Consider the following 20656-nt stretch of genomic DNA (forward strand, 5'->3'; position numbering starts at 1 on the left):
GAATACATCGAGAAAATATTTGCATTGTAGAAGTCATTAAAACTGCTTAGTTTCTATCAACTTAATACCATGATACTGGGACCTAATTGTTTATTTTTAAATAGCCACGTAAAGGGAGGAACATAAGAATATTAGAATGCATATAATGTCAAAAGGTCATTTGACTCATCATCCCTGTTTCCTTAAAGTACCTACAATTTGTCCTGCAAAATGAGGTCCAGGAATAAAAATCACCAGGGTATTACACTAGCAAAATTGGGGGTTGGTGGGAGGGTTTTGCCACTAGTCCTGCCTAGAGTTAAAATTAAGGCTCAAATTTTTACCCGACCAAACATTCTATCGGGAATTTTAATTTCCAAGGGGTGGCAGGGTCTGCTGCTGAAGAGGTGGAGTTGGGGGGATGCACACAGTGTATTAAAGTCCAGAAAAGCAGCATTGGATTGGGAAATATGACATGGTCCCATGACTGTGATGGTGTGTGCCTTATAAAGTGTTTGGCAGACCAAGGGTTTACATGGGACTGAAGTTTGGCACCACCCACAGTGTGACGTATGCAGTCGCATGATCAGACAGCAGCCGAGAACACTCTGTAAACAGCTAGCTTGCATGGTGGGAGCAACATCATGCAAGACGATACTTGGAAATGTAAATGGTTAAAGCCTACCAATAAAGGTATTTATGGTTAAACGCACAAGCCTCAAGATCTCATCAATGAGACACCACCACTGCAACAGAAATAACCCATATTACATACATAATATGACACCGCCCACTTCCAGGCTTAATTCACAAGGGTTTGCAGGCAAGAGTGAAATACCCCAGGGAACCGTCAGCTAAGTAATTAAAGTTTTTAATTCAGACTTTAATCCAGAATTCTGGCTTTAACAGCCAGAGTTGCGTGAAACCTGCCAGAGTCAACATGCTGATAAAATAGCGGATGGTCATTTTTCAATGAACATCTTTTGAGAGTGTTCCTTCACTGCTTGACAGGTGTTTTCGAACTTCTTGGAAGACACTTCACCCGTCTTGTACTTTCCTTTGGCATGGAGCAGCTGATGCAGCCCTACCTCAAACCTCTGATCAGGAAAAAGAGCAATGATACCAATACCAACAGCAGCAGCGTCAAGTCATCATCAGGAGCAGCATCAGCTGCTTTCTACTCAGCCACATGCTGCTCCACAGGGCAACGAGCTTGGACATGGAAGAACAGCTCATAAGGAGGCAAGTGCCCCAATACCAGCTAGATCCATCTCTCTTGACATGTGGTATTACCAGTTTCTTAGGACTCTTAGGTTTTCACAGCATATCATTGCTGATATCTGGAACATGACCTCCTGCCCAGTGGGCTAAGTGGAGGCTGTCAAGGTGGCTATCACTGGAGGGCTCTCCTCTGGTTCCCTGCTCCTCTCTGGTTCCCTGCTTCCCCCTGGCTGGAACTGTGTGCACTCCCTCTTCCTGCGAGGAAACGCAGAGTGTTGTGAGTATAAGAAATGCGAGGAAGAGCAACATTTGTGGAGAGTGACTGTGTGGTAGAGATGCAAAATGTCACAAAGGTGAGCATGGTTATGGTTGTGGGTGTTGGCTTTCAGATGGGGTTTGAGATGCCTGGAAAGAGAGGAAGGAGTGGAGAGCTGCAAATGGTATGGCCTACTCCTGCTTCTAGTTCTTATGTTCTTATGTCTGAGGAATGTTGTTCAGGAGAATGCTGGGAAAGTCAGAATAAAGGACATTGCCCCTGAAAGCATGCTACTACTCCCATTCCTTCCCCTTCTGAGGTCCTTCAATTTCTTGGGGGCACTCTCCAAGTTTGAGGGCCCGCAGTCTTGCTGCGGACTTGCTCAGCCACTTGCATCCATACCTCCTTGACAAAAGAAATAGGTGCCCACTTTCCTGTCTGCACCCTAAGCCTCGACTCCCTTGTAAATCAAAAATCAGTCACAACCATTCTTGTATATACTCAGTGATCCAGCCTCCACTGCTCTCCGTGTAGAAAATTACAAAGATTAAGGATCCTTTGACAGAAGAAATTCCTCCTCATCTTTGTCTTAAATGAGAGACCGTTTCCAGGTATCCTTTCCATTTCTGTGATTGTTGAGGCCTCAGGTTCAGCCATTCGGGCCCTGGTGGAAATGCTTCAACTAGAAAATCTTCCTTTGTCAGATTTCCCTCTCTGATTGGTCAGGAAACTCAGAAACAGGATGGTAAGGCTGTGTTTGAGCGAAAGAGCAATGGCAAAGCCCTTACTTCAATTACAAGCAGATTCCTGTTGCACTAAACACTTCCCTGCTCGCTTGTAGATCTGTTTTGTTAACATTCCTTCCGATGTTTACTTTTTTTGAAATAAATTTAGAGTACCCAATTATTTTTTTCCAATAAAGGGGCAATTTAGCATGGCCAATCCACCTGACCTGCACATCTTTGGATTGTGGTGGTGAAACCCATGCAGACACATGGAGAATGTGCAAACTCCACAAGGACAGTGACCCAGGCAGATATTCGAACTGGGTCCTCAGCGCCATAGGCAGCAGAGCTAACCACTGTGCCACGTGCCGCCCTTTTCCTATGTTTTCTAATGGAGTGCTTCCCTGGGTGAAATTGAGGTGATATTAATTATTGCCTTGTGCATCTTCTAAGTGCTACTTTGTTGCCAGGAGTATGTGAGATTGCGTGCTGTTGCATGAAAATACATGTGTCCGAGATTAAGGTGGACCTTAGCTCCTGGCTTCAGAATCCTGAGATGGGCCTGCAGTAAGTTTACATTTCTGTTGCTGTAAAGGCAGCTGGGTTCTGGCTGTTTGTCAAAAAGGCAAGCAAGAGTGAGCATCTTCACATATTGGAGCCTTGAGAGACTTACTACAAGATCATCATTGCCCATTCCAACCATGTAACTGCTGTTGGCCAGGCCTCACTTTGGCCAGTGCTTTACAGAGTGAATTGCATCAATGATATCACTAAAGCCGCCTCTTGGAGTTCGCTGCAAACCATCCTAATGATGCTGGAAGAGATAACATGCTCCAATCTATCAGCCCATTAAGCCAATAATCTATATATCTATGGGAAAAACACCAACTGCTTTAGGATCTCAGCCAAGGTGAAACACCCCTGCAGATGTTTCTGGAGCTGCCATGCACTCCATGGTGGACTAGAGAGCTGCGTGATACCCAAAACACTGCAGATGCACCCAGTAGATTTTTCCATCTACCTCACAGTGTTTGAGGCAGATCACCTGTGCCTGTATCAAAGCTTGAAAAACATCCTATTTAAAACAGAGTCCGTGAGGTCTGAATACTTCGGTTTATCAGTTGAATTATGCTACAAGCCAGACCTCTGGAAAGGAAGTTCCTTCTTCACCACATGCTCTTGCTCTCTTATGCTCTGTGGCCTCAGCCAATGTACTCCCCTCTGACTGATCTCTAAATCTCACAGTGGTTGGAGTTGTGCTGGTGCTTGAGAGGTAGGGACCGATTGATAGTGTGTGCTATGAAGTGCTAACCTTTGCTGAGAGAAAGAAATATTACAAAAGGGCTAGATGAGCTACCTTCGCAATGAGGGTAAATCTTTAGATTATGTGATCACAATGTAGACCTTGCTCCACACAATCAGAAAATTACCTACAAATTGAAGTAGAAGGAATAGAAGGAATGACCCAGAGAAGGGATTCAGGAAAATATATGCAATAATACTACAGATGCTGGAATTAGGAATTAAAAACAGAAAATACTGAAAATACTCAGCAGGTCATGTCGCCTGTAAGAGAAACAGAGGGTTGAATTTAATGGCAAGCCAGGGAACCCCACCCTCTGGCAAAAAAAATTTGTGCCAAGCCCACTCCGGTGGCTCATCTTATTGAGAAGGCTCAGAGGTGAAAGACAAAACGTTTTGCCTCGCTTTTCAGCAAAATTCAAGACCGGTAATGTGAAGCTGATGAATTAACATAGCAATCTTTCCCATAAAATCCTTCTATTCCAGTTCAGCATCCATCTCTCCCTCTCATAAAGTGTTTTAAGGTCTTCTTTTAAGAACACTATGTGAAATGAAAGATTATCGACCCAAAATGTTAACCGTTTTTCTCTCTCCTCAGCTGCCACCTGACCTGATTATTTACAGCGTTTTCTGTTTTAATATTATATTCGAAGGCACGGCATGTTGGTGTATCATTTTAAGCTGCAAAAATAAAATCTGTGACACTTGCTTTGAGATGTTGCGGCCCCGCGTTGGATGTGGTGATCCATTCAAATGTCCATTTACTTTGGCAGGACCAGAATATCCCACTAGTAGGAGCATCTAGAAAATCTTACCCCGTGGTTTGGGATGAAGCTTTTACCTCTAAACTTCACAACAGGAAGTACAAAAAAAAACCAATGGTTTCAGCATTTTCTTCTATTAAGCGCTGTTTTAATGTTTTCCAGGATATAGCCAATTACAGGTAGCTCTTAGCCACTTACAGTCCAGCAGTAAAAACAAAATGTCAGTCCAGCTGTAAAAAAAATGTAACAAAAAGAATTCTACAGCATTGAATTACAGTGATACTCCTTGACATTTTATATTGTCTTGTGAATTACAACACTGATTTATGATAAAAGTTTTATCAAAACCATTTGCCTTAAAGATATATGTGGCATCTGAAATAAATGATAGTCTATTTCCTTTCTGGTTATTTAAGTTAATTATTATTACTAGGACACTTTTTCAAATTAATTGTTTCAAAGTACATTTTTACAGCACTCGGGAGGGAGAGGGGGGAGAAAGATGGTTATGTGCAAATTATTTGAGTTTGCAATTTGTCCTTATCCTGTAATTATGTCCATTTAGGTGGCAGCAGCATTCGCTCTCAGCTTCCTCTTTTAAATAATTAGTGTTAAAAATCCAGGCAACATTCTATTTGACAAAAGAAAATGTTTTCAGGGTCACTTATTTTACTGATGATTTCTTCTAAAAGCCCCGCGTCGCCATATTCCGGCGCCTAGTCAGGTACACAGAGGGAGAATTCAGAATGTCCAAATTACCGAACAGCATGTCTTTCGGGACTTGTGGGAGGAATCCGGAGCACCCAGAGGAAACCCATGCAGACACGGGGAGAACGTGCAGACTCCGCACAGACAGTGACGCAAGCCGGGAATCGAACCTGGGACCACAGCGTGGTGAAGCAATAGTGCTAACCCCTGTGCTACCATGAATAATTTCAGCCTGTTGGCCTTGCTCTGCATCACAAACCAGCTGTCCAGTCAACTGAGCTAAACCGTCCCCCCCCCGATGTAATTAAGAGAATTGACTAGGTTTAATATCTGGGACATCGACGCTCTGTTCAATAAAACTTAATAGTGAAGGGTAGAGGCCCCAAATCTAAAAGGTAAGTGTGAAATTCTTTTCAGGGCCCTGATCAGAAAACTCCACAAGAATAATATGGCACCTGCAACCTGGAGTCACTCCTCAGGGAATGGTACCCATGCAACTACCTATCTGCCACTTGGTGCAGTGTCTACACTGCTGAATATGAGTGTTGTAACCCCAATGGAGGTCATGGGATAAGGACCATCTGATTTTTCATGACCTCCACATAATACAAACTTCACCAGTAATGGTGCTGGGCTTCCCTTAACAAGAAGAGCCCTCACTGGTATAAAAAACCCTGTCCTGGGTGCAGATCGGGGAAGGAGATATTTAGGGGAGTAGAGATGCGTTGTATTGCTAATGAACCTTACTCCAGTATTTTCTACCTGCCGTTTATGCGTGCTACTTTATACAGATTCAACACTGGCAATGAGGATACAGTAGAGCTGCCGTCGGTACCAATTTATATTTGCCCGGTCCATCTCATCTAGGCCTCAGGAGGCCTTGCAACTACCCACTGGAATGTCGCACATCGGGAAATTAGAACCCTTCAATGCAGGTACTGATGCCTGGGGGCAATATATTGAGCGAATGCAGTATTTCTTTCGCACAAATGTGATCATCGGGGATGAAAGGCAAACGATGATACTGCTAAAGCTGGTGGGGGACCCACGTATAGCAGGATAAAAGGTTGAACCCATCCGGATGCACCAGCCACTCACCAGATCGCTGGCCTAGTGGCCTGGTAGGAGAATATTTTGACCCGAAACCTTCATTAATAGTTCGCCGGATCCAGTTCCACACGACTGCCCAGTCCCAAGCGGAATCCACCAGCAACTTCTGGCCTGCCTGCGAAAATTGGCCGAGTGGCACAACACTAAACTAAACACTGCAAGACCGCCTGGTGTGTGGAATCTGCGACTACGCAATTAAAATTGTTAGCTGAGGCTCACCTGGATTTGCAGTGGGCGGTGGATATGGCCATCTTCTGCAAGAGTGTGGAACAAGGGGTCCAGGAACTTCAAGGGATGGTGATGCTAAGTCTAGGTAGTGGGAATGAGCGTTGTTCAAATCCAGCAAGAAGAGAATGCAGACCCGGACAATGGGATTTCTATTGCAGTAACACGGGCCGTTGCCTCAAGAGGCCCAGAGCGCTGCCAAGCATATTCCCTGACCAATATGAGCTGGAGTAGGGGTACAGACCAGCAACAGCAGCGGTCCATAGGGCCCATGATTCCCGAAGGCTCTGTGAAGACTCGCTGGCTGGCCTGCCAGACGTGACTGCTCCCCCTCCCTGTGACTGGGCTTACTATGTGGATGAGAATGACAGCTGCTACCAGCAGTTACACTGTGTGGCTTTGCCGAGAGTAGCCCTGATCGAAGTTTCTTTACAAGTGAATGGGCAATCCGAATGGAGCTCAACACCGGAGCAGCAGTCCGTGGTCAGCCACCGCATGTATGACTGGCCTCCGGAGACTGACTCTTAAGGACACCAACACCCGGCTTGCCACGTATACAGGGGAATCGCTGGTGATTCATAGATTCATAGAATTTACAGTGCAGAAGAAGGCCATTCGGCCCATCGAGTCTGCACCGGCTCTTGGAAAGAGCAACCTACCCAAGGTCCACACCTCCACCCTATCCCCATAACCCAGCAACCCCACCCAACACTATGGGCAATTTTGGACACTAAGGGCAATTTAGCATGGTCAATCCACCTAACCTGCACATCTTTGGACTGTGGGAGGAAACCGGAGCACCCGGAGGAAACCCACACACACACGGGGAGGATGTGCAAACTCTGCACAGACAGTGACCCAAGCCGTAATCGAACCTGGGACCCTGGAGCTTTGAAGCAATTGTGCTATCCACAATGCTACCGTGCTGCCCTGATAGCAGGCACCTCCATGGTCCTGATTCAATATGGGGGTCATGATATGCAGACATGCAGATAATGATATACAGACAGGCACAGACAGGCAGCTAATGAACAGAGAGAACAGGACATGACCAATGAGCAGGCAGGACACTCAGGGGTGGTATCTCACTATAAAAGGCACGAGGCACTCACACGCCGCCTCTTTCCACTGATGAGCATCTACAGAGTGAGTCAGGGTGTATGTACAGTATCACACCTCCAGCAAGTGGCTAAGAGCTAGTCTTGGTCAGTCAGACAGAGTAACCACACTTAGGTTAGCAGAGAGTCGAACTCATAGAGAACTGTGCTAACTGTACTACTGGTTCAATAAATCAGATTGAACTCACTTCAAGGTCTGAGGTATCTTTTGGTAAAAGCTGCATCCAGTTGCAGCCTGTTTTGTCCCAGAGTACATAACACATCATGCTACCAGGAGACTGCTTAATCTAGGTGGTTTACCTCAGTCCGTTCCGTGACGGCCAGCGAATGTATCCCGGCACCATGGAGAAGATTCAGGCTCCTCACCAGCTCAGGACCACCGGCAATCTCAGTGCCAACTGGCGGACATTCAAGCAAAAGTTTCTGCTGTACATCGAAGATTCAGACCTCATGGGTGCGTCTGAGGCAAGGAACATCACGCTTCTCCTTTCAACACCGGGTGATCAGGCCATCGAACTCTTCAACTCTTTTCACTTCACCGAAGGCCAGGACAAGACAAAGTTTCAGACCATCCTGGACAAGTTTGACAGTCACTGTGAAGTGGACATCAATGAAATCTTGGAGCGCTACATATTCAAACAGCGTCTACAAGGTAAAGATGAATCTTTCAATTCCTTCTTAACTAACCTCTGCCTGCTAGCGGTGTCCTGCAACTTTGGTGATATTGCTGACTCCATGATCAGAGACCAAATCGTTTTTGGAGTTCACTCTGATCCTCTGAGAGAGCAGCTTCTGAAAATCAAGCATATGACACTGCCAGTCGCGATTGAAACATGCACAGTGCATGAGCACGCCAAATATCGCTATGCCCAGTACAAATCGGCTGAAAATGAGAAACTTGCCTCCCACGAGGCAGAGAGTGTGCAGGCCATCTCCCGGATGCAGCGCCTCAGCATTGATGAAAGCAGCCATTTCATGTGCTTTTCCCGGGGCCCCACGCATGCGCGATGCGAACGGGATAACAAAGTGGCCGACACCCGCACTGCGCATGTGCAACGACGCTTGGAGCGTCAGGACACCGACGTCATGACGAGCTCGAACTGCGGCACCGCCCACTTAAAGAAACACTGCCCTGCAAGAGGCAGGCGATGTTTAAACTGCGGGAAGCCTGGACACTATGCAGCCTTGTGCAGGTCTGCACCACCAGTCAGGGGCCAGCGCTCCCAATTCCGACGACGGCGCGTTCAGAGTGTGCAACAATGATTACAGGATTCTGATCCTGGCAGCACAACGGACCCAGAGAAAGAATGCCTGGACTCCGCCTACTGTGTGGGCATCATTACCAAATGTGAATATGCCACATCCAACTCATCACAAATTCAATCCATCCTTGCTGTGGATTCTGCGGACGAATGGTGTGCGGTGATGCAGGTCAACCACTGCTCCATCCAGTTCAGGCTGGACACAGTGCTTCTGCCAACCTCCTCCCACAGGCAGATTTCAAACGCATCATGAAGCCCCCCAAGGTTCTTCCAGCAGCCTGCAGGCTCCTGGACTACAACGGAAATGCCATCACGGCACTGGGATCTTGCCATCTACTCGTCTCCAACCGGAGCACCCATGCACGGTTACGTTTTGAAATTGTCAAGCCAGACAGGGCATCCCTACTTGGCGCGCATGCCTGCAAGCAGCTGAACCTCGTGCAGCGGGTTTACACAATGATATCCTCCAATGTGGATCTTCAGGCCGGCATTGACGACATCCTCTCTCAGTATCCGGATGTGTTCGACGGGATGGGCATGCTGCCATATCGATACAAGATTCTGCTACGACCTGATGCCAAGCCAGTGGTCTACACACCACACCGGGTCCTGGCTCCGCTGAGGGAGCACCTGAAGGCACAGCTCAAGGATCCTCAGCAACAGGGCATCATTTCTAAGGTAACTAAACCGACTGCAGCTCGATGGTATGTGTTAGAAAGCCTTCGGGAGACCTGCGCATCTGCATTGATCCCAAGGATCTCAATAAGAATATAATGCGGGAACACTACCCCATCCCAAAGTGGGAGGAACTCACAAGTGAGGTGGCACATGCATGTTTTTTCACCAAGTTAGATGTATCACATGGATTTTGGCAAATCCAGCTGGATGAGTCCAGCAGAAGACTGCACCTTCAACATACCGTTCGGCAGATACTGCCATAATCGCATGGCGTTTGGCATTGTCTCGGCATTGGAGATCTTCCATCGCATCATGGAGCATATGATGGAGGGCATTGAAGGGTTCGTGTGTACGTGGACGACATCATCATATGGTCCACGACCCCTGAAGAGCATGTTTCCCGTCTCCAGCAGGTATTCCGCCGTGTCCGACCTGAAGCTGAACAGGTCCAAATGTTGCTTTGGCATGTCGACACTCAAGTTCCTAGGTGACCAGATCTCTCAGCTGGGCGTGCGCCCGGACACAGACAGGTTCAAGGCCATCAAAGCCATGAAGGTCCCTGAAGACAAGAAGGCGGAGTTGCGCTTCCTGGGCATGGTCAATTTTCTGGGCAAGTTCATCCCAAACCTGGCCTCACACACCACGGCCCTACGAAACCTGGTGAAAAAGTCCACTGCCTTTGAGTGGAAGGCAGCACATCAGGCAGAGTGGCTGGAGCTGAAAGCCAAGCTCACCACTGTACCCGTCTTGGCATTTTTCGACCCAGACGGGGAGACGAAGATCTCGACAGATGCGAGCCAAGATGGCATCGGTGCGGTGCTGCTTCAACGTGATGACACTTCATCCTGGGCATCGGTAGCCTACGAATCGAGGGCCATGATGCCCACCGAAACAAAGTATGCGCAAATAGAGAAGGAATGCCTGGGTCTTCTCACTGGCATTCTCAAGTTTCACGACTATGTCTACGGCCTGCCGACATTCACTGTTGAGACGGATCATCGGCCTCAGGTCCACATTATCCAGAAGGACCTGAACGACATGATGCCTCGGTTGCAGCGCATCCTCCTCAAACTCAGAAGGTACGACTTTGACTTAGTGTACAGGCCTGGCAAGGAGCGCATCATCGCTGATGCATTGTCCCGCTCCATCACACTGCCTAGTGAACTGCTGGAAATCATCCGGCAGATTGAATCACAGGTGCAGCTGTGTGCTAGCACCCTCATGACATCTGATGAGAAGGTGGTTTGTATCCGCGAGGAGACAGCCAAAGACCCCCTCTTGCAGCGTGTCATGCACCACCTCGCCAATGGCTGGCAGAAAGGGCAGTGCCCTCAATTTTACAATGTAAAGGACGACCTGACGGTGATTGATGGTATCCTCCTCAAGCTGGACCGGATTGTCATTCCACTCAGTCTCCAGAGCATGGTGCTCCGCAAAATCCATGAGGGACACCTGGGAGTTGAGAAGTGCAGACGCAGAGCCAGGCAGGCTGTCTACTGGCCCGGTGTGAGCCAGGACATCTCGAACATGGTCCTCAACTGTGCGACCTGTCAACGCTTCCAGCCAGTGCAGAGCAAGGAGACGCTCCAGCAGCATGAAATCGAGACCTCCCGGTGGTCGAAGGTTGGCATCGACTACTTTGTGCGAATGGCCGTGACTATGTGTTGATTATTGACTATTTCTCCAATTACCCTGAAGTCGTGAAGCTCTCAGACCTCACATCTCGGACCGTCATCACGGCCTGTTAGGAGACGTTCTCCAGGCATGGTATCCGACTCACTGTCATGAGTGACAATGGCCCGTGCTTCAACAGCCACGAGTGGTCTATGTTTGCCAAGTCATACCATTTCAAACATGTCACTTCCAGCCCACACTATCCGCAGTCCAATGGGAAGGTTGAGAAAGGGGTGCACATTGTGAAACAGCTCATCTGCAAGGCCACGGATTCTGCTTCTGACATCTACCTCGCGCTGCTTGCGTACAGGGCGACCCCACTGTCCACTGGCATGTCACCGGCTGAGCTCCTGATGAACAGGGACCTGCGGACGACACTTCCAGCCATACACTTGCCCAACCTGGATCACCTCCCGGTGCTGCAGAAGGTGCAGCAGCTCCTAAACCAGCAAAAGCAGGGCTATGATGCTCATGCCACAGATTTGGCCATGTTACCCCTGGCAGACACTGTCAGGATCAAGATACCGGATGGTGGCTGGTCTGCTCCAGCTGTCGTTGTTCGACAGGCTATGACCCGCTCGTATGTTGTACGTATGGCTTTTTTTTAAACAAACAATTTTATTGAGGTATTTTTTTGGCATTGTAAACCGTTACAGATAACAGAAATGTGCAAACATCAATATAAAACCAATACTTCAATCAAACCATACTGCACATGCCCGCTCCTCTCCCCTAGACACTAACCGCCTATTTATCCCTCCTACTCTACTCTAATCTCCCCCTCCGACGTTCACTCGCCCGCGAAGAAGTCGATGAATGGTTGCCACCTTCGGGCGAACCCCAGTACAGATCCCCTCAAGGCGAACTTAATTTTTTCCATACCCAGAAAACTTGACATGTCCGAAAGCCATAGTTCGGTCTTCGGGGGTTTTGAGTCTCTCCATGCCAGCAGTATTCGCCGCCGGGCTATTAGGGAAGCAAAGGCCAGAACATCTGCCTCTTTCTCCCCCTGGACCCCCGGGTCTTCCGAAACCTCGGAAATTGCCACCTCTGGACTTATCACCACCCTTGTTTTCAGCACCCAGGACATGACCCCCGCAAATCCCTCCCAGTACCCCCTAAGCTTAGGACATGCCCAAAACATGTGAACATGGTTCGCTGGTCCTACCGCTCATCTAGCGCACTTGTCCTCTACCCCAAAGAATTTGCGCATCCGAGCTACCGTCATGTGGGCCCAGTGAACGACCTTAAATTGAATCAGGCCGAGCCTGGCACATGTTGCGGTTGAGTTTACCCTACTCAGAGCTTCCGCCCACAGCCCGTCCTCCATCTCCCGGCCAAACTCCTCCTCCCATTTGAGTTACAGTTCCTCCGTCTGGGACTCTTCCCCCTTCATGAGCACCTTGTAGATATCCGAGACTCTACCCTCTCCTCCTTCTTCTCTAGAGACTATTCTGTCCTGGATCCCTATTGGCGGGAGGCGTGGGAAGGATGGGACCTGTCTGCGTACAAAGTCCCGCATCTGTAAGTACCTAAAGTCATTTCCCCTTACCAGCCCAAATTTCTCCTCCAAGCCCCTCAAACTCGCAAAGCTCCCCTCCAGGAACATATTGCCCACCCTCCCGAACCCCGCCCACCGCCATGTTCGAAACCTTCCATCCATGTTCCCGGGGGCAAATCGATGGTTATCACATATTGGAGCCCAGACAGACGCATCCAACCCCCCCACATGCCTCCTCCACTGGCCCCATATCCGCAGGGCCGCCCCCACTACCGGGCTGGTGGAGTATCTGGCCGGCAACAGCAGTAGGGGAGCCGTGACCAGGGCTGCCAAACTGGTGCCCCTGCATGAAGCTGCCTCCACTCGCTCCCAGATAGACCCCGTACCCACCATCCACTTCCTTATCATGGCTATGTTAGCCGCCCAGTAGTAGTTGATCAGACTCGGCAATGCCAGTCCCCTCTAGCTGCGGCTCCTTTCAAGCTTTGCCTTCTTCACCCGCGGGGATTTTCCCGCCCAGACAAAGCTCATGATGATTTTGCCAGTCCTTTTGAAGAAGGACTGTGGGATAAAGATCGGGAGGCACTGGAAGATGAACAGAAATCTAGGGAGGATTGTCATCTGTACAGTCTGCACCCTCCCCGCCAGTGACAGCGGGAGTGCAACCCATCTCCGAAACTCCCTCTTTATTTGCTCCACCACCCTAGTCAAATTTAACTTATGTAACCTGCCCCAGTCTCGTGCCACCTGTATCCCCAAGTACCGGAAACTTTCCTCCACCAGCCGAAATGGCAGCTCCTTCAGTCTATTCTCCTGGCCCCTTGCCCGCACCACAAACATCTCACTCTTGGCCATATTTAATTTGTACCCTGGAAACCGGCCGAACTTCCTCAATGTTTCCAGTATATTTTCCATCCCGGCCAGTGGGTCCGACATGTACAGGAGCAGGTCGTCCGCATAGAGAGTGACCCTATGTTCTACCACCCCCAGTCCACCTTCCACCCCTTCGCAGCTCTCAATGCCATCGCCAACGGCTCTATGGCCAGCGCGAACAGCAACGGGGAGAGTGGTCCCGCAATGTAGTATGAAATAATCTGATATTATCCTGTTCGTCCTAACGCTAGCTTTTGGGGCCTGGTACAATAGGCCCAATTAACCAGTCCCTCCCCAAACCCAAACCGTCCAAGCACCTCCCACAAATAGCCCCACTCCAGCCGGTCGAAGGCCTTCTCAGCGTCCATTGCCACCACTACCTCCACCTCCTTGCCCGTCAGGGGCATCATGATCACATTAAGCAATCTTCTCAAGTTAGCTGTCAGCTGCCTGCCTTTCACAAACCCTGTCTGATCGTCCCCAATCACCTCCGGTACGCAGTCCTCAATTCTAATCGCCAGGACCTTGACATCCACATTGATCAGGGAGGTTGGCCTGTATGACCCACAGGATTCCGGTTCCTTGTCCCGCTTCAGTATCAGCGAGATGGTGGCTTGCGTCGGTGGCAGGGTCCCTCTGTCCCTTGCTTCATTAAAAACCCTTGTCAGGACCGGTCCCACTATCTCCGAGAACTTCTTGTAAAACTCTACTGGGTATCCATCCGGTCCTGGGGCTTTCCCCGACTGCATGGCCTTTAGGCCCCCCATACCTCCTCCGCTCTAATCGGGTCCCCGAGCCCGTCCACTAGTCCCCTGCCTACTTTTGGGACGGTTAGTCCATCCAGGAACCTTTTCATCTCCTTCGGCTCTTCCGGGGGTTCTGAAGTGTACAGCTTACTATAGAAGTCCCAAAATACCTTATTCAGTCCTGCCGGGGCCTCCACTCTGCTCCCCTCCCCATCAACCACTCTACTTATTTCCCTGGCCGCCTCCCTCTTCCTGAGTTGCTGCGCTAGCAATCTGCTGGCCTTCTCCCCATGCTCATGCACCACTCCCCTCGCCTTCCTAAATTGTTCCACGGCCCTACTCGTTGATAGCACCCCCAGTTCCGCCTGCAATCTCCGTCTCTCCCTGAGTAGGCCCTCCCCCGGGGACCCCGCATGCTCCTCGTCTATCCGGTGAATTTCCCTAACCAATCTGTCCATTTCTGCTCTGTCCGCCCTGACCCTGTGAGCCCGAATTGAGATCAGCTCCCCCCTCACTACTGCCTTCAGCGCCTCCCACAGGGTCGCTACTGAAACCTCCCCCGTATCGTTCACCTGCAAGTAATTTTGCATACACTTCCGAAGTCTCTCACATATCCCCTCCTCCGACAACAGTCCTACATCTAACCCCCATTGCGGGCGTTGGTAATTCGGTCCCCCGACCTGCAGGTCCACCCAGTGCGGGGCATGGTCCGAGATAGTGATTGCCGAATATTCCGTATTCTTTATCTCCCCTACACAGTCCCTGCTCATGATAAAAAAATCAATCCTAGAACATACTTTATGAACATGCGAATAAAATGAGTAGCACCTTCCCGTTGGCTGTCTGGCTCTCCATGGGTCCACAGCCCCCATTTCCTCCAGGAACCCTTTCAGCTCCCTTGCCATTGCTGGGAGTCTACCCGTTCTGGGACATGACCGGTCCAGCCCCGGGTCAAGGACCGTATTAAAGTGCCCCCCCCATTATCAACTTACGTTAGTCTAGGTCCGGGATCTTCCCCAGCACTCTTTTGATAAAGTCAATGTCGTCCCAGTTCGGCGCATATATGTTCACCAGCACCACTCTTCTCCCCTCCAGCTTGCCCCTTACCATAAGGAATCTGCCCCCGCCGTCTGCGACTATTCCCTCCGCCTCAAATTGAACCCACTTATTGATCATAACTGCTACCCCCCTGGTCTTGGAATCCAAGTCCGAGTGGAAGACCTGGCTGAACCAGCCCTTCCTTAGCCTAGTCTGGTCAGACACTTTCAGATGTGTCTCCTGCAACATAATTACGTCCGCCTTTAGAGCCCGCAAATGCGCGAACACACGTGCCCTTTTAACTGGCCCATTTAGTCCCCTGACATTCCAGGTGATCAGCCTGGTCGGGGGGGCACAGCCCCCCCCCCCCCCCCCCCCCGCCGGTCCAGCCATGACCTTTCTTGGGCCTGCCCCCGGCCCATGCGCAGCGCCATTCCTGGCTTGCCTCTTGGCTGTCTCCACTCCTGACCTCCTTTCCATTACCTACTTCAGATCCCCCCGTCAGCAAAATAACTGCCCCCCCTCCCCCCCCCAGCAACATTCCCCGATAACCCCACCCCTGCCATTCACTGGCTGTATTCTCTCCCCCTCCCTCCCCCACCTGACTCCCTTGACTAGCCAATCTGCTAGCCCGGTGACTCATCGCTCTGGCGCCCCCTTGTCTCACTCCCATTGTTTCCCCGACCTCATCTCCCCATTCCCCAACTCCGACCCACTGGAGCAGTCTCACTAAGATGGGAAAGATCAAACAAGATGTAAATATCAAACAGTAACGCGAGGCTGCTCCAGGTACAATACCGTTCCAGCTGAGCACCAAAAAAATATATATATGTAACACCACGATAACCCAGTACCCGTATATCCCCCATCCGAAACAAACATAAAAACCATAGACATAAATGAAACAAAAGCCCCCAACCAACATCTTTAATCCCCATTGCTGACCGGCCACCCTTTTGTTACAATACAGGCTCCAGTGCACTCAGAGAGCCCAACAAAAGGTACCCGCCACAACAGGGAAAAAAAGGAGAGAAGAAAAACAACAGGAAAAAGGAAAAAGAGCATTCGAGAGAGAGAGAGAGGGGGGAGGGGTATCCTCCGCCACATCCCCACACAGGCAAAAACTGCCCACAAAAAATACACCACAAGGCACCTTTAAAGCAGTAAACAGTCGACCAGCAGTCCAGGCACAGTAGGTGTCCCTTCAAACAGTAATTTTCGGACCCCAGCTTGCGTCCGTGGGTCCTTTTTTCGAGACCAGTCCCTGATCCCTCATAAAGTCCATCGCTTCTTCGGGCTCGGAGAAGTAGTGGTGTTGGCCCTGATGCGTAACCCAAAGACGGGCTGGGATGAGCAGACCAAACTTCACGTGCTTTTTGAACAACACCTCCTTAACTTGTTTAAAGGCTGCTTGCCGCCTGGCCACCTCCTCCTGGCTTAGGTCCTGGTAAATGCGAAGGACACTGTTATTCCACGTGCTGCTCTTAGCGCTCTTTTCCCACTGCAGCACCCGCTCCTTCTCCACAAACCTGTGGAACCTGATCACCATTGGACGGGGGGGCCCCTCCGGACGCACCTGTCTCGCCTGTACTCTGTGTGCCCCCTCCAGCTCCGGCGGTCGCGGACAGGGTTCAGCCTCCATCAGTTGCATCAACAGGTCCGCCACGAACGCTGTGGCATCAGCTCCCTCCGCCCCCTCCGGGAGGCCGATGATCCTCAGATTTTGTCTACGGGCTCTATTTTCCAGCTCCTCTACTCTGTCCAGCAGTTTTCTCTGTCTCTCCTCCAACCCGTCGACTTCTAGCGCAGCAATCGTCTGCGCATCCGCCTGTTCCTCCACCGCCTCACCCCGCTCCTTAACCTTTTCATCCTGGGCATCCAGTCTCTGGTTCAACTGGTCCACTGCCTTCTGAAGTGGGTCCAAGTTATCCCGCTTCAACGACTCAAAACTGCTCTTTATCACCTGCAGCATGTTTTCCAGCACCTGCTGGATCGCCGGGTCCGAGGTCCGCAGGTCCCCCATCTTTGCTCCCGGGTCAGCTTCCCCTGCACCTTGCCTTTGTCCGTTCCTCTCCCATTTGCGCTGCTTTCTGCTCTCCCGCAGTTCCATTCGGCTCTGCTCACACCCCCCGTGGCCGTCCTTTCACAGCCCCACAAAACCGGGGAACCAGGTCCTCAAATCCCACCGGAGTGAGAGCCCCCGAATGTGCGGCTCACTCACTCATTGCCACCACCGGAAGTCCTGTTGTACGTATGGCTGATGGTTCTGTTGTGCGACGAAACAGACGGGCACTGTGCAAAGTTGCCTGCCCGTAACCGCTTTCTTCTCCGTTTTCGTCCGTTGTTTTGCCACCTCCTGATACCTCGAACTGCGAGGTCACCAGTCAGGCTTACATCCTGCCTGTCAAGGTGCCGTCGTCCTCACTACCACCTCTCCGGCGGTCGACAAGGATCAGACGCAAGCCACAGAGACTGGACTTATCAACATTTGTTTTGTTTGCTATGTTCTGTTTTCTCACATTAGACAGCTGTCTTCACATGTAAATACGTTCACATATACCACCGCTTGTAAATATGTTAATATATGCCACCACATGTAAGTACATTCCCATGTGCCAACAAAACATTAAAAAAAAGGGGAGATGTCATGATATGCAGACATGCAGATAATGATATACAGACAGGCAGCTAATGAACACAGAGAACAGGACATGACCAATGAGCAGGCAGGGCACTCAGGGGTGGTATCTCACTATAAAAGGCATGAGGCACTCACACTCCACCTCTTTCCACTGATGAACATCTTCAGAGTGAGTCAGGGTGTATGTACAGTATCACACCTCCAGCACGTGGCTAAGAGCTAGTCTGGTTCAGTCAGACAGAGTAACCACACTTACGTTGGCAGAGAGTCGAACTCAGAGAGAACTGTGCTAACTGTGCTACTGGTTCAATAAATCAGATTGAACTAACTTCAAGGTCTGGAGTATCTTTTGGTTAAAGCTGCATCCAGTTGCAGCCTGTGTTATCCCAGAGTACATAACACATCAATGGGTAGCAATTGGCGGACCAAGTCTGCTGGGAGGGGACTGGCTGCCCCACCCATGGTTGGATTGGCAGAGGGTTTGCACCATGCACCCGCATGGGCCAGAAGACATTTTGGCAAGATTTCCAACTGTTTTCCAGGAAGGCTTGGGCACCATAAGAGGGGCATTAGCGTTGATCCTTTGGCTCAGCCACCTTATTTCTGCATTGACCAGTCCCATACGTGTTGCGGCCAAAAGTAGATGCCGAGTTAGACCGACTAGAAAGCCTGAACATCATAACCCGTCCAATTCTCCGACTGAGTGGTGCCAGTAGTATCCGTATTGAAGCCTGATGGCTCCGTACGCCTATGTGCCGATTACAAGATGACGGTGAACCGTGTTTCTCAACTAGACCATTATCCGGTCCCTTGACTAGAAGATTTATGCACACAGCTCAGTGGCAGCCGCACGTTCACCAAGTTAGACATGAGTCAGGCATACCTCCAGCTAATCCTGGCCCCGGAATCCAGGCGCTTTGTGACCATGTGCAAACACCGGGGGCTATATGAATATACCCAGTTACCTTTTGGGGCTTTCCTCCGCATGCATCATTTTTCAGAGGATAATGGAAAATATCCTGCCTTGTCTGGAGGTATATCTGGATGGCATCTTAATTACGGACTCACCTCACCAGAACTTCCACAACCTGGCTGAGGTACTCAGGCACTTTGAGGAGGTCACCGTTCATCTCCGAAGGGCCAAGTGTGTTTTCAAAGCGACCAAAGTCACATATCTGGGGTACTGTGTGGACCACCAAGGGTTGCATCCTGTTGAAGAGAAAGTACGGGCAATCCGACAGTACCATGCGGACTGACTGAACTTTGCTAATTTTTAGGCCTTGTGAATTATTACAGGAAGTTCAGTTGGACCAGGCCATGCTCTTAGCACCTCTCCATCGTCTGTTGAAGAAGGCCAAAGTGCAGCAAATGGCCTTCGTCGCAGTAAAACAGCAGCTATCATCCTCAAAACTGCTAACACATTTTGACCCTTCAAAACCATTCTTGCTGTTATGAGGTTGGAGCCATCCTTGCCACCAGATAGAAGATGGGTCAGAGCGCCCTATCGCCTTAAGGACGTTGGCCGTTGCAGAAACAAAATATGCGCAGATTGATTAAGAAAGAGGGTTTGGCCATTGTCTTTGGGGTGAAAAGGTTTCATCAGTATGGATACGGACATATGTTCAACGTATTCATGGAACACAAGCCCCTACTCAGGTCTGCTCAGATCCAGCATTGGGCACTGCACTGCCGCAAATGAGTATGTGCTGGAACACGGTTCCGGGGCCGGGATTCCACAAGTAGATACCTTGAGCACCCTCCCCAACAGGCTGCCATCAACCCTCTCAGCCGACAGGGTCATTTCCCCCCTCCATTTTATGGACACCCTGCCATTCATGGCATCCCGCATCCAGGGTTGGACCCTGACGGACCCGCAACTGTCGCACATTCTTCACATCATATAGTATGGGTCCACTACTACGCCTTGCCGGAAGATCACAGTGCACAAACTTCCAAGATGCAGGGGTTTAGCACCGAGGATCGTATTATCCTTTGGGGGACATGCTTGGCAGTTCCCGAATGGGGATGTGGTCCACTCCTACAAGACCGCCACACCGGACACCCTGGAGTGTCCAAAATAAAGATGTTGGCCAGCAGCTACGTTTGGGAGCTCAGAATCGATGCCGACATTGAGAGATTGGCACAGCTGCTGCACGCAATGCCAGGAGTACCAGAAGATGCCCCCGGCGGCACTGCCCCATACGTGGGAATGGCCGGTTCGGCCGTGGTCTCACCTCCATGCCGACTTTGCAGGACCTTTTCAGCGGGTGATGTTCCTCATCACCATGGTCACCCACTCGAAGTGGATGGAGGTCCACAGAATACAGAGGACTAGGGCTCAGATAACCATCGAACGGCTTCGTCAAACTTTCAGTAAGCATGACATACCCGAGGTGTTGGTATCCGAGAACAGGACCGTGTTCTGAAGTGCGGAATTTGGAACGTTCATATCCACAAACTGAATCCGCCATGTGCTTACCACCCCAAATCCACACAGTTTCAAATGGTTTGGCTGAAAGGACGGTACAGACGTTCAAGCTTGGGGTGAAGAAACAGGCGACCGGCTCCAGGGAGACCCAATTGACTCGGTTCCTGTTTTGTTACCGCACAGTCTGCATGCTACAACCGGATCGCACCATAGAGTTGCTGAAGGGTCGTCACCTACTTAACTCCCGTCTTCCTGGATATTGGCAGGAAGCTCCACCGTACTCTGGACAGAAACAAGGCGGACACAGGCTGATGCACATCCTTGTGCACGTTCACCCCTGGAGATTCAATGAATGTCCGAAATTTCGGTGACGGAGCTGCGTGGATCCTGGGCATCATGTTGTCCTG

At 50.2% G+C, this 20656-nt stretch overlaps 1 protein-coding gene across 7 annotated transcripts in view; it reads right to left on the bottom strand.

The window, feature by feature from the left end:
* fggy (FGGY carbohydrate kinase domain containing) overlaps positions 1 to 20656 on the bottom strand; it is a 554287-nt gene that overhangs the window by 19938 nt on the left and 513693 nt on the right. The window lies entirely within an intron of this gene.

Source organism: Scyliorhinus torazame, chromosome 7, assembly GCF_047496885.1.
Source record: "Scyliorhinus torazame isolate Kashiwa2021f chromosome 7, sScyTor2.1, whole genome shotgun sequence".
NCBI lineage: Eukaryota > Metazoa > Chordata > Chondrichthyes > Carcharhiniformes > Scyliorhinidae > Scyliorhinus > Scyliorhinus torazame.